Genomic DNA, 15,225 nt, shown 5'->3' on the forward strand with positions numbered 1-15,225 from the left:
ACCAATTAAGTTATAAATTTCATTCAGTAGCCCTAATATTGACTAATATACATGAATTAACAAACAAATATTAAAAAGTCTTTATAGGTTTAGAGAAAATGAAAGTTTATTAAACATTGACGCAGATGACTTCCACGGAGGTCGTGGAAGTCGTCAATTTAGGTTAGTTTTGCAATTGATTTTTAACCTAGACGACTTACAGGTTAGTCGTCCACCTTTGTTTGATAAAAAAAAATCGAGACGACTTACATGTAAGTCGTCTAGGAAAAACGGGTTAGTTTTGCATTCGACCGGAATGTGTCAGAAATTTGACTTTTCCTGGATGACTTACAAGTTAGTCGTCCAGTAGAAAATTAAAAAATTAATATTTTGTTTTTTTCTAGACGACTAACTTGTAAGTCGTTCTCAGGTTAGTTATGCAATTGAATTATTAAACAAAATTTTTTTTCTAGACGACTTACACGTTAGTCGTCCCGAGTTTTTTTCCTAGACGACTAACATGTAAGTCGTCCAAGATAAGCAAGGTTTGACCAAAATCTCGGAATAAAATCCTGGACGACTTACATTTAAGTCGTAAGACGGACGACTTCCGTGTAAGTCGTCTAGAAAAAAAATATTAAATTTTTTAATTTTCTACTCGACGACTAACTTGTAAATCGTCCAGGAAAAGTCAAACTTCTGACACATTCCGGTCAAATGCAAAACTAAGAAAATGTCTAACATATGTTTTTTCTAACACTAAGTCGGAATAAAATCATGGACGACTTACATTTGTATTTTTTGTTTAGATATTTAATTTACATATATTTAATCATTTGGTCAATGTTTTGAAAACCGTACCAGACCGGCCGGTCTGACGGTCGGACCGTGACTCGCTCTTCTAACTGGTTTTGAGTTATACTAAAAACCGGATTTGAGTTAAACTGGTAAACCCAATCAAAACCGGTCAAACTTATTAAAAGTGGTGATCCGGTTCGATGTTAAAGGTCTTTTTCTGAAATTCAAGTTACAAAAAATTGCAAATTTAAAAAAAAATCAAAAAAATTCATGTTTTTAATATCTATCTAAAATAAATCAGCTTTCTTTATATTTTTATATTATTTAAAAATGTTATTTTATTTTCATATCATTTTTAGATTCTAACAATGATATAAAGATTATAAAAGTAATTTTATAGTTATGCATATATATAGTTACTTAATTTAAAATTAAGTTAAATATATACTTCGGTTGAACCGGTATGACCATTGACCCAGTTGCAACACTGAGTCAATGTCCAATCTGGATTTCAAAACATTTCATTCAATAAAAAGAACCAAAGCCGAGATTAAAAGAACCTATGAACCTAAAAAGTTATGAACTGCATTCTCCATTCATGATTAGTCAAACCAGGTTATATACTGAGAAACATATTAAAAATCAGATCATTATACCCACATTAATTTTATATCTTTGTTCAATAAACCCCTCTCGATCAGGGCCTTTTTCCTCCCTAGACCAATTAATACCATTAGGTTATAAATTAGAGCTAGATGATAATCTCCGCTCATGCGCGGGGGGAATTTTTTATACTAATGTTTGTTTATTAAATGGTTTTAACATTTCGAAACACTACAATCTTTAACGATTGTTAAATAACGAATACAAATGTTAGTATCTTAACTGTATTATCGTTGTTGAAGAGTTAACGTATTACATCTCATTTTAAATACTTTTAAGACTTCATATACACAAAAGTAAATTAAGTTTTGCGGCCGATACAATTCACAAAAATCAGATAGGCAACATTGATTATAAAATGACGAAAGAGGATTAGGTTTTCTGCCCTCGATTTGTTTATTATTGACCCTCCATAAGTGATTTCATTTTCTACTTCTATAAAATTGTGCTTTCGTTCTCCTTTCTGTTTCACTGATATGAGATTTGTTTCTTTTTTAACTTCTTCTGTGAATAAGGTGAATTACATAAGTGTCAATTTAAAAAGATGGACATCTGTAAAACTTAGTTCCACTCCAGATACATATCTAAGAATAAAACTTTTGAAGAAAAGAACCGGCAAACTCCATTTACAGGTTAATGTTCAAATCTAATATATTAAGCTATTATATAATATAAGTGCAAACTCGAATTATAAATGTCTGTCTAGTATATATTCACCAGTTAGGTTTAAAAAATCATCTAATTCTACAACAACAAAAAATTACTTATTTTATTAATCTACGCTTTTGAGGTTTAATTACTTAAAGGTATACCGATAAAAATATATATAATACTTTACCATACTAGTATATGTAAACTATGTATAAACTAAGAACTGTTTGATTTATTAAATGATAAACTATAAATTTATAATAAATAATTCAAATATATCATTCTTACAAATATAATAGCTAGTAAGGTATTAGGAAGAAACAAATATTATATGAATGATCAAATCTATCATTATTCGAACAAACTCAAAATGAGGTGACTGGAATCTTGTCATGATATTTCATTAAAAGCTCTTTAGGAATAAATATTAAGACAAAAATATTTAATCTGAATGAAATAATATATATTGTTCTTCTGATATTAAAAATAACTTTGATTTGGATAAGTGTATTTCTGGGATTGTCAGGATCAAATAACATATTAGAAACCACCTATTTAAAAATTAATTTGTTCATATAAAAGTATATAAATTAGAATAAGCACATAAATCAAAATAATACCCTTTGTTTGTTTACAATCATGTTTTTGGTAAATAAATAAAAACAATCATTTTATTAATTTTATATCGTATAAACTTTAGTGATATTGAAATAGATATATATATATATATATAGTATATTTTAATATAAATATTTATTATTGACACTTAATGATTTTATCAACATTTTTATATTTGCTATAAAAAAAATTTAAACGGTTAATCACAAAAATTTTAATGTGAGATTTATCAATACAAATTTTAAAATTAAAATTTTAAGATCTCATCAATGCAAATTTTTAAATTAACATATTTATATCGTACATATATATATATATAAATTATGAATATCTATTAATGAGAGTTCATATTCATACGATTTATGATCATTTGTATCTTGTTTGAACAAAAAAAAATTAAACCATTGATCACAATAGTTTCAGTGTGAGATTTTTTTTATCATTTTTAGTAATTTATAGTCGTTTTAAAAAATTTAAAATATAACATATAGAAAAAATCTAAATATTTTTATTATATGTTTAATGTAATTTTTAATTTCTTTTAATAATATAAAATTAAACAAAAAGATAGATAGAGGATATAAAAAATATTATCAAATATGTATTATTTATATTCATTAATTGTCTTATATATGATAATCATATAAGGTAATTTCGTAGTTTTTATTTAAAGAAAAATAGTGAATATTTTTTTGTACACTACTAATCAATTTGTTAGTTAGTTTAATAAAAAAAATAATATATATTTATATGAACCAATTTATTTTTGAGTAAGTTAGTTCAAAATCCTAAAACTTGTGTGAAATTAGGTAAATGCACAACACAGTTAAAGTATGAGGCTTAAAGTTTACTATTGATTGTTAAAATTACAATTCAGTCCTTATCTGCAGTTGTTGGGGGAGGTTGGGAAAGTACGTAAGAGAGAGAATATAATCATTTGTTTTTTTCTATCTAAGAAAGTAACCGGAGACAACTTGTGTGGAAAAAAGTAGCCGGAGACGTCTTCCCACACTGGCATAGAGGACCTTGTTCTTCTTGTATACATGGGATTTGATGTCGCGTCAGAGACCGGATTCTGAGTCACCTCCATGGCTTCAGGAAGATGGCGATGAGCGACTCTGCCAAATCTAGAGTGATGGGTTAAGAGGGGCCTCAAATTGTACACGCGTTTGGAAACATAATAAATTAAGTTAAACTGGTAAACCCAATCAAAACCGTACCAAACCGGCCGGTCTGAAGGTCGGACCGTGACTCGCTCTTCTAACTGGTTTTGAGTTATGCTAAAACCCGGATTTGAGTTAAACTGGTAAACCCAATGAAAACCGGTCAAACTTATTAAAAGTGGTGATCCGGTTCGATGTTAAAGGCCTTTTTCTGAAATTCAAGTTACAAAAAATTGCAAATTTTAAAAAAATTCAAAAAAATTCATGTTTTTAATATCTATCTAAAATAAATTAGCTTTCTTTATATTTTTATATTATTTAAAATTTTTATTTTATTTTCATATCATTTTTAGATTCTAACAATGGCATAAAGATTATAAAAGTAATTTTATAGTTATGCATATATATATTGTTACTTAATTTAAAATTAACTTAAATATATAATTCGGTTGAACCGGTTGGACCGGTATGAGCATTGACCCACCCAGTTGCAATACTGAGTCAATGTCCAATCTGGATTTCAAAACATTGCATTCAATAAAAAGAACCAAAGCCGTGATTAAAAGAACCTATGAACCTAAGAAGTTATGAACTGCATTCTCCATTCATGATTAGTCAAACCAGGTTATATACTGAGAAACAGATTAAAAATCTGATCATTATACCCACATTAATTTTATATCTTTGTTCAATAAACCCATCTCGATCACGGCCTTTTTCCTCCCTAAACCAATTAATACCATTAGGTTATAAATTAGAGCTAGATGATAATCTGCGCTCATGTGCGGAGTGAATTTTTTATACTAATGTTTGTTTATTAAATGGTTTTAACATTTTGAAACACTACAATCTTTAACGATTGTAAAATAACAAATACAAATGTTAGTATCTTAAATGTATTATCGTTGTTGAAGAGTTAACGTATTACATCTCATTTTAAATATTTTTAAGACTTCATATACACAAAAGGAAATTAAGTTTTGCGGCCAATACAAATCACAAAAATCAGATAGGCAACATTGATTATAAAATAACGAAAGAGAATTAGGTTTTCTGCCCTCGATTTGTTTACTATTGACCCTCCATAAGTGATTTCATTTTCTACTTCTATAAAATTGTGCTTTCGTTCTCGTTTCTGTTTCACTGATATGAGATTTGTTTCTTTTTTAACTTATTCCGTGAATTCGGTGAATTACATAAGTGTCAATTTAAAAAGATGGACATCTGTAAAACTTAGTTCTTCTCCAGATACATATCTAAGAATAAACCTTTTGAAGAAAACAACCGGCAAACTTTATTTACAGGTTAATGTTCAAATCTAATATATCAAGCTGTTATATAATATAAGTGCAAACTCGAATTAGAAATGTCTGTCTAGTATATATTCACCAGTTAGGTTTAAAAAATCATCTAATTCTACAACAACAAAAAATTATTTTTTTTATTAATCTACGCTTTTGAGGTTTAATTACTTAAAGGTATACCGATAAAAATATATATAATACTTTACCATACTAGTATATGTAAACTATGTATAAACTAAGAACTGTTTGATTTATATAATGATAAAACTATAAATTTATAATAAATAGTTCAAATATCTCATTCTTACATATATAATGGCTAGTAAGGTATTAGGAAGAAACAAATATTATACGAATGATCAAATCTATCATTATTCGAACAAACTCAAAAGGAGGTGACTGGAATCTTGTCATGATATTTCATTAAAAGCTTTTTAGGAATAAAAATTAAGACTAAAATATTTAATCTTAATGAAATAATATATATAGTGCTTCTGATATTAAAAATCACTTTGATTTGGATAAGTGTATTTCTGGGATTGTCAGGATCAAATAACATATTAGAAACCACCTATTTAAAAAATAATTTGTTCATATAAAAGTATATAAATTAGAGTAAGCACATAAATCAAAATAATACCATTTGTTTGTTTACAATCATGTTTTTTGTAAATAAATAAAAACAATCATTTTATTTATTTTATATCGTATAAACTTTAGTGATATTGAAATAAATATATATAGTATATTTTAATATAAGTATTTATTATTGACACTTAATGATTTTATCAACATTTTTATATTTGCTATAAAAACAAATTTAAATGGTTAATCACAAAAAATTTAATGTGAGATTTATCAATACAAATTTTAAAATTAAAATTTTAAGATCTCAATAATTTTTCAATGCAAAATTTTAAATTAACATATTTATATATTTATATATTTTATATAGTATATATTTTAATTTTAACTATATTAATATATATATATATATATGTACATATATATATAAAATATGGATATCTATTAATGAGAGTTCATATTCATACGATTTATGATCATTTGTATCTTGTTTGAACAAAAAAAAGTTAAATCATTGATCACAAAAGTTTCAGTGTGAGATTTTTTATCATTTTTAGTAATTTATAGTAATTTTAAAAAATTTAAAATATAACATATTGAAAAAATCTAAATATTTTTATTATATGCTTAATGTGATTTTAATTTCTTTTAATAATATAAAATTAAATAAAAAGAGAGAGAGGATATAAAAAATATTATCAAATATGTATTATTTATATTTATTAATTGTCATATATATGTTAATCATATTAGGTAATTTCGTACTTTTTATTTAAAGAAAAATAGTGAATATTTTTTTGTACACTACTAATCAATTTGTTAGTTAGTTTAATAAAAATCATAATATATATTTATATGAACCAATTTATTTTGGAGTAAATTAGTCCAAAATACTAAAACTTGTGTGAAATTAGGTAAATGCACAACACAATTAAAGTATGAGGCTTAAAGTTTACTATTGATTGTTAAAATTACAATTCAGTCCTTATCTGCAGTTGTTGGGGGAGAGGAGGTGTACGTAAGAGAGAAAATATAATCATTTGATTTTGTCTATCTAAGAAAGTAACCGAAGACAACTTGTGTGAAAAAAGTAGCCGGAGATGTCTTCCCACACGGGCATAGAGGACCTTGTTCTTCTTTTATACATGGGATTTGATGTCGCGTCAGAGGCCGGACTCTGAGTCGTCTCCATGGCTTCAGAAAGATGGCGATGAGCGACTCTGCCAAATCTAGAGTTATGGGTTAAGAGGGGCCTCAAATTGTACACGCGTTTGGAAACATAATAAATTAAGATTTGTGTGGTAGAGTTCAGATAAACCTAGCAACCTATTTTGTATCTCGGCCCAAACTAATTGGAATTGTAGTTTAACCGGACAGTTTGGTACCACATTAAGGGTTGTGTACATCATGTATATATGGTACGGTGGCTGGGCCGTAGGGTATTTTATCAAGGTGTTTGAAATTACAAGTTACTTATGTTATTAGCATATCAAAGATTTTAAATCATAGCCAAATGTAAAGTTATTTATCATGTTATCAATAATGAAATCCCGAGCAATTTGGTACCCCCACTGGTTTTTAGGGGAAGATACACGGTAGCTGGCTATAGGGTATGTTATCTTTGATTTGAAAATGCAAGTTAATTATGTTATTAGAGGATAAAAGATTCGTTAACCGTAATTTTTAAATCAGAGCCAAATATAAATTTAGTTAGCCGGTTATTAATAATGAAAATCCGAGCAATTTGGTTTGTTAACCGTATTTTAAAATCAGAGCCAACTATAAATTTAGTTAGCTGGTTATTAAAAATGAAAACTCTAGCAATTTAGTTTGTAAACCGTATTTTAAAAATTATTGTCAACAACTATAGAGTTACAAATTCTATTTACAAATTATTGTCAACAACTATAGCGGATAAAATATTCGGTAGCCGTTGTGGTCGTGGTGGCGGTGGTGTCGGACGGCAACGGTGGTGACGAGCGATGGTGGTAAAAACAATAGAACACTCCTAAAATTATTTAAGATTAAAAACAACCAAACACTTCTTTGCAGCCTCTGTTTCTAAAATGAACGTTGCTTTTTTCCCTTTACTTCAAGCCTGGCCTGTAAAAGAACAGAGTAGAGAACGTTTGAGATACCGATCAACATAAAAACTTATTTTAACATAAAAGAACCACAGGTGATATAATCTGTAAAAAGAAGAGACAACACCTACGGGGAAGATCAAACAATCCACCACACACTAGGATGGCGTTAACTCAAGCAAGTCTCCACATCGATACAAACCCCAGTTAACAAAATTGGAGCCTTGAACCGAATCCTTGCTCCGGAGCACAGAACATGATTCGGTCTAACAGCGCATCGACGCTAAGTCCACGCTGGAGAGACGCAGAAAAGACAAACAATGCGGTAACTGAAAGCTCTATCACTGACGGTTAAAGCAACACGCCCTTGTAATGAGGATGACATAACAAAGGTAGGGCAAAACCAGAAAAGAGGAGGAGCGGCCATAGAAGACAGATCCCAAAAACTCTTAACTTGCTTGCAAACGCAAACCACAGAAACGAAACATCCACACAGTCGCTCCATACTCCGTGCACGCTCCGACGGGAATGAACCGTCACCAACCATGAGCAATAGACAGACCCTCGTCGACGAGAGACCAAGTTGCCGGCAAGGGAGAGCTAATCACTCCACTCCACAGCAAAGAGTAACTCTTCGGATAACCACACGACCAGACCAGGCGGAGAGAGCCCACCCATTACCATCACTCGCCTCCGCATATGTTCACACCACAAGACCTTCAAAGACAAAATTGAGATTCACGATGAGAACGCCAACGAGCTGACTCCGATCCACGACCACTACCACTCCAGAGAAGAACCCCCGACCTCAGATCTACTTCCCCCCAAAGCGGATGAAGACAACTCTCGGCGGAGCCTCCCCCACAATATCACGCATATCGACAAAGGACCGAAAGATGGAAAAGCAGAGCAAAAATCAAAGAGGAGAGTGAGAGGAGGAAGTCTCCGGTGGCCACGCACGGAGAAGAAGGCCACCAGAACATATATCTAACGTCAAAAGTTTCGTCGGAGAGGTTGGGGTTTTTGAGAAAGGAGAGAGAAAAGAACTCCGATATATTCTTGAGAATAAATATCGAAGATAGAAACCGTCTAGGAGTAGGGGTATAATAGTCAATATGGTTTTGAAAATAAAAGACAAAATCCCTAAATGTGCAATGAGCTAATTATGGAATAATTCTTATGCTGCAATTACATTTTATTTTTCTGAAGATTCTAAGAATCATTCTAATGATGACATGTGCCTATGAAAACAAGTGGTAACGCTCCAACATTAATATACGGGGATAAACTAAAAAAACATTATAATTGCACTTTAAATTCGCACGTTACCCTCGGTTTAGTTATTCCTGCAAATATTTTGGGCCGGTCTGGTTCGCGATTTTGATTTTTGGAGTGTCAAACTGTCAATGCTCTCGTGTTTCCCTCGAGTATTGCACCTGTTTATGCACTCCATTATCCGGACAAGAAAAGAGCACACAGTGGTTTGATTTAAAGTTTTTTTCCTAGTCTTTGCTAAATGCCAATCAGATAAGTTGATTTTTAATTACTCTTTTTAAAGTTTGTTAATTACTCTTTTTAAAGTTGATCAGAGTATTCGGTTTCCCTGGAGTATGTTTTTTGTTTGTTAATTACTCTTTTTAAAGTGAAATCAAAACTACTTTCTAATACGATAAAAGTATGGACAAGTAAGCGTACGATTAATTCCAAGAATACATAAATAAAATCAGAAGTTTTCCACAAATTCACTACAATTTATAAATTTAAACATCTGGACCAAAACCCAAAAAAAAACTCAAATAAGGCCACGATTAACCCTGGTATTTTAGCTGAGGTTCTTTGCTTCGATTAAGAGACGGTTCTTAACTTTTAACTAAGAAAACCTAAGAATTGTTTCTTAAATAAGAGATATAAAAGACATTTCTTAACCGAAAAATGTAAAAGAATATCAAATCATGAGTTAAAAACCCCAAATAAAAAACCAGGGTTAATCATGCTCTGAATTAATATTTTTTTCTTGTAAAATGGAGTATTCATTTAATTATTATACTATTACTCGTTAGGTTAGAGCATGATTATCAATAGGACTTAATTGGTGGTCCTTAGAGTTTTTTATTGTTGTTTATAGATTAGGACATTGTTAAGGACTTTTAATGAAAATGGTGATTATTAATGGAACTTTTTGTTGGTCCTTAGGTTAATTTTTGTTTTAAAATAACTAGTAACATATATAAGATTAAACATATTACCATTTTAAGTTGAATAACTAATAAGAAAAACAAATTCATTCATTTAATAGAAAATTACAAACATTTTATTATATTACATTAAAAAATTAAAATACAAACTTTAGAAATAAAAGCAAACACACAACTTTTTCAAATCATAGAAACTTATAAATTATATGTTATTTGGAAAATGTCCAAATTTAGCCCAAATATTTTCAATCAGATCATTTTTTAATTGTTCATTGGCTTGTCTATTCCGAAGGCTCGTTCGACGATCCATTGTACTGCCGAGATTCGAAGGCATGTTGACGGAAAATGTATCCACTTCTTCTCTTTCTTGAAACTCAAATTTGTTATACTGAGTGAATGATGAACGTTCATCTTAGACAATCATATTATGGAGTATGATACATGGTCTCATAATATTTCCTATTTTCTCTTTATCCCATAACTTAGATGAATTTTTTGACAACGGCAAATCTTGCTTGCATGCAAACTTTGTCTGCATTTCAGTTTGAGGTAGCCGGATAGATTGAATAAAAGTTGTCAATTTCGGATATATACCATCTGCTAGATAATATGCCAGATGGTACTCTTTTCCGTTGACATAATAGCTGACTTGTGGCGCGATGCCGTTAATAACGTCATCAAAAACAGGCGATCGATCAAGAATATTAAGATTGTTCATAGTACCTGGAGCTCCAAAGAATGCGTGCCATATCCAGAGGTCATACGAAGCTACCGCTTCCAAGACAATAGTTGGTTTTCCGATGCCTCGTGAATACATTCCTTTCCAAGCGGTAGGACAATTCTTCCACTCCCAATGCATACAGTCGATGCTTCCAATCATCCCCAGAAATTCACGTTCTTCTCCAATATGTAGTAGTCTTTCCAGATCCTCCGGTGTGGGACGTCGTAGGTATTCACCGCCAAACAAGGTGATTATTCCGGCGGTAAAATTGTGCAAACATTTTTGAGCCGTTATTTCAGCAAGACGGATATATTCGTCTACTGTATCAGCCGCACCACCGTATGCCAATTGTCGAATTGCTGCAGTACATTTTTGTAGAGGTGAAAGACTTGACCGTCCGGTTGCATCTTTTGATGGTCGGAAATATGATATTTCCGTGGAGAGATGATGCACAATACGGAGGAACAATTCTTTGTTCATCCGAAACCGTCGCCGGAAAAAATTGGTAGAGTATGTTGGATTCTCGCTAAAATAATCATTCCAAAGCTGGATGTGGCCTTCTTCTCGGTTTCTCTCTATAAAAATACGCTTTTTCCGCTCTTTTGGTTCTGGTATAGGATCAGAGTTGTTTAAAAAATCTTCAATGGGGTTATCAAAATCATCATCATCATCATCTTTGTGGTAATGATAATGGGATGAAGATGCCATTTTCAATATATCGAGAAGTGGGATGTGATTGTTTAGGAAATAAGGGAGAAGAATTTAACGTTTTAGTGTTCTCAAAGAGAAGGGATAGACAATTTGGAGATAATAAACCACAAGTGTTTTCTAGGGGATTTAATAGGAGAAATTTAACAAGTAATAACTCCAAAACCAACTAACCATTATCTACCTATGTCTAATCAGAAGTTATTACTAAACTACAACTACAAAGATATCAGCTCTAGTTTAATGGATCATTAAATTTTAGTACGAAAGCTATCACCTCTAGTAATAAACTACAACTACAAAACCTATAAGCTACAAATGGAACTACAATCCAAGCAGACAACACAATTTCGTTAAACTAACTTCAAAACCGAAATACAAACATGGCAATCTCGTTCCAAAACAGTTACATTCAAATCCTTATCAATATTAAATTGTTTTTTAACTTCAATTAATTTTTTAGAAGCTCTCAGGTCTCTTTCAAAACGTTTACAGTGTGATCAAAAGCTAGAAGAGTAACCAATAAGTTTTGTTACTTCAATACACATTTAAAAGCTATCAACTTTCCTTCAAAAAAACCAAAAACAACTACTACAAAGCTATCACCTCTACTTCAATACAAATCTTAAACATATCAAGTTTCCTAACAAGTTATAGAAACCATATAAACTACAAGGAAACAATATCAAAGAAACCATCAACGATCATCATCATCATTCAATAAAGAAACAGAATTTAATCTACCTAACATTTCATCACAACAAAGATTCACACGAAACTAACATGCGAGGAAACAATCGAGAAACTGAACTTAATCAACTGAACATATCATCACAAAAGCGAATCTACGAAACCCGACTCAGAGCAACTACATCGAGAAAATGAATCTAATCTACCGAACAAATCATCACAACAAAGAATCATCGAACCCAACATCCGGAGGAACTAGATAGACAACGACAGAGGAACACATACCTTTTTGATTGAAAGCGGCGGAGAATGAGGTTGGAGACAGGCTCGGGTTTGACTCGTGCGGGATTCGTGAGGGATTCGTGAGGGATTCAGGAGAGATGAGAGGAGAGATTCTGGAGAGATTCGGGAGAGATTCGGTAGAAATGAGAGGAGAGATTCAGGAGAGATTCGGGAGAGATGAGAGGAGAGATGAGAGGAGATATTCGGGAGAGATTCGGGAGAGATGAGCGATGAAATCGCCACATGCGTCGCCGTCGAGAGAGAATGGGAAGACGGTGAGTTCGATTTGGGAAACGAAAGTCGGGTTTCCCCGAAACCGACGTCTCCGCTTCATCTCCACTCGACAGGTGGCAAGAAAGGACGACATAAGATCGACCTTAGTTAAGACCCGTCCCGGAAAATTAAACCCATTTTCGATTTATTTTTCGGCTCAAAATCCATAAGGACCCAAGTAGCGGACCCCGATAATCATGGCCTTAAAATATCGTTCAACTAGTCTACAGATATTTTGAGCTACCTTGTGAACGGCTAAGAACGCTACCACGTCCTTGGAGGCTGATGTTACACGTACGTGCCGTTTTGTCCCTTAAAGATTAAGCTTCTTTGATCCTTTTTTTTTAAATTTAAATTTTGAACAAATCTAGACCTTTTCTGTTTTTGAACTGGGCTACGTACCGTTTTGTTTGGGACAAATTTTACTTTGTCTTCTTCAAATCTACAGATCTACATACCATGCGTTGCGAATATACTTGACAAAGATAGTGTTCTAAAATCACAAGCTAATCTTCAAAGCAATCAATTAAAATAATGTTGAGTAAACTAAATAAACTATAGAGTTGAACTAGACAATAAAAATAAATTTGAGTAAACTAAATATATTATAGAGTTGAACTAGCCAATAAAATTTATAACTATTTTGAATATTTTACATACGGAAGGAATCGTAACAATAGAGACGTCAATATAATTTTTAGTGGGTCGACGAGCTATTTCTCCACGAAAACTATCGTGGGAAACTTTATCCCCGAATATAAAGTTTCAATCTTATTTTCCATAGAAAAAAAATTAAATACTTATTTCTCCCTAAAATCAAAGTTCTCTCGTGGGAAAACTTTATTCCCGAATATAAAGTTTCAGCCATATTTCCCATAGAAAAAATATTAAATACTTATTTCTCTCTAAAATCAAAGTTCGAAACCTCTAAACCCATAAAATTGGATTACTCTGGTTTACTGTATATAAATTAAACCAAAACTAAATAAATCTAACTATAAACCAAAAGAAGACCAATTACCCAATAACACATAATTAACTCTCATTTGAACCGAAACTAACCCAAAAATATTGGTCACTAGCGGACCCAGCAACCACAATCATCTATGCCTCTCCAATCATCATCTTCTCCTCTGTTCTTTGCAACAAAAAAAATCGAACCCTGCGATATTGATGTGAATCACTGACCGTGAAGGCTAACCCTGCGATATTGATGCAGAGATCGAAGAGTTGGAGAAGGAAGGGAAGGTAGTGACGAAAGCTAGAGGACGAAGCTTGAGTCTGAGATCTTGCAAAGCTAAGATGACAGCAGCAGAAAAAATCATTCAATACCCTTTCTTAAATTTTGATTACGTACCGGATTGACGAATCTGATGCTTTGTTACACATGTCCCATTCGGAAAATGGTTTTACAGTTTCAAATTCATTTTCTTAAAGTTTATTTCATTGTCAAATTAAGATTGACCAATCTTCTTGTTAAACATTCTATAAGAGAACATCTATATCCTTAGTCTTCTTATTCTTAACGAGAAGATCCATTGCTCAAACTCCTACGTGGGAACCGGGAGGAAGAAGAAATCAAATCATTTAGAATCAAGTTAGTTATATAAATGATTTATTTTGTTATGGAGAAACCAAATTGATTCCTTGAAGCTGTTAACACAGAGAAACGTTTTTAGGGTTCTTAATAATTCAGTTAGTGTCGTAATTAGAGAGATTTAGAGACCGAATGTTTCTGTGTTATCATTGTTCCTTTATATAAGGATTACAAGATAAAGAGAATAGGAAAGTGTACATATCCTAATCCAACATGAAATAGGAAAACTACTAAAACATAATAATGGAAAGATTACATCTAAGCTTTGTGGCCGCCTTTCTCTCTCTTGAAGTCGGCTCTCTCTCCTCTCTCTATAGGCTTCGGCCGTCCTTCCATCTTCTAGGTATTGGGCCGGTCTTGGACCGGGCCTGGTTAATGGCAATCCACTCCATGATTTATAACACTCCCCCTTGGATGCCATAACCATACAGGATTCGTAGTACGCTTCATGTTGCCTCATTAAAACCTTATCAGGAAAACCCAGTGGGACAAAACCATGATGAAGAAAAAAGAGTACAACACGCACTATTCCCCCTGATGTGAACCTCACTGTAGGTTCTACATTCTACGCATCCTGGTGCGTGATATTTCCTGTATGTATAGGATGGGAGTAATCGGCCAGTTTCATTACTGAACCGTAATTAGACCATTTCGACTTCTTAGGTCGTTTCTCATGTCCTTTGACATTGAGTGTCCCGGTAAAGCATGCGTGCTAAACAATATGAACCATATTGTCCTCGGAGATCACTATTTAGTCTTTGCAAATCGTGTTTGCATGTGTCCATAGTCTAGACGTGATCGTCTACTCTTAACTCTGTACTATGGTCGGATAAACCAAGTACTTATGGACAGTATACAAGACATGGTTATCATGAACCTATGTCTCGATCTGGCCGATCCATGTCTGGATCATA

Source organism: Brassica oleracea, chromosome C8 (genome assembly GCF_000695525.1).
Source record: "Brassica oleracea var. oleracea cultivar TO1000 chromosome C8, BOL, whole genome shotgun sequence".
Lineage (NCBI taxonomy): Eukaryota > Viridiplantae > Streptophyta > Magnoliopsida > Brassicales > Brassicaceae > Brassica > Brassica oleracea.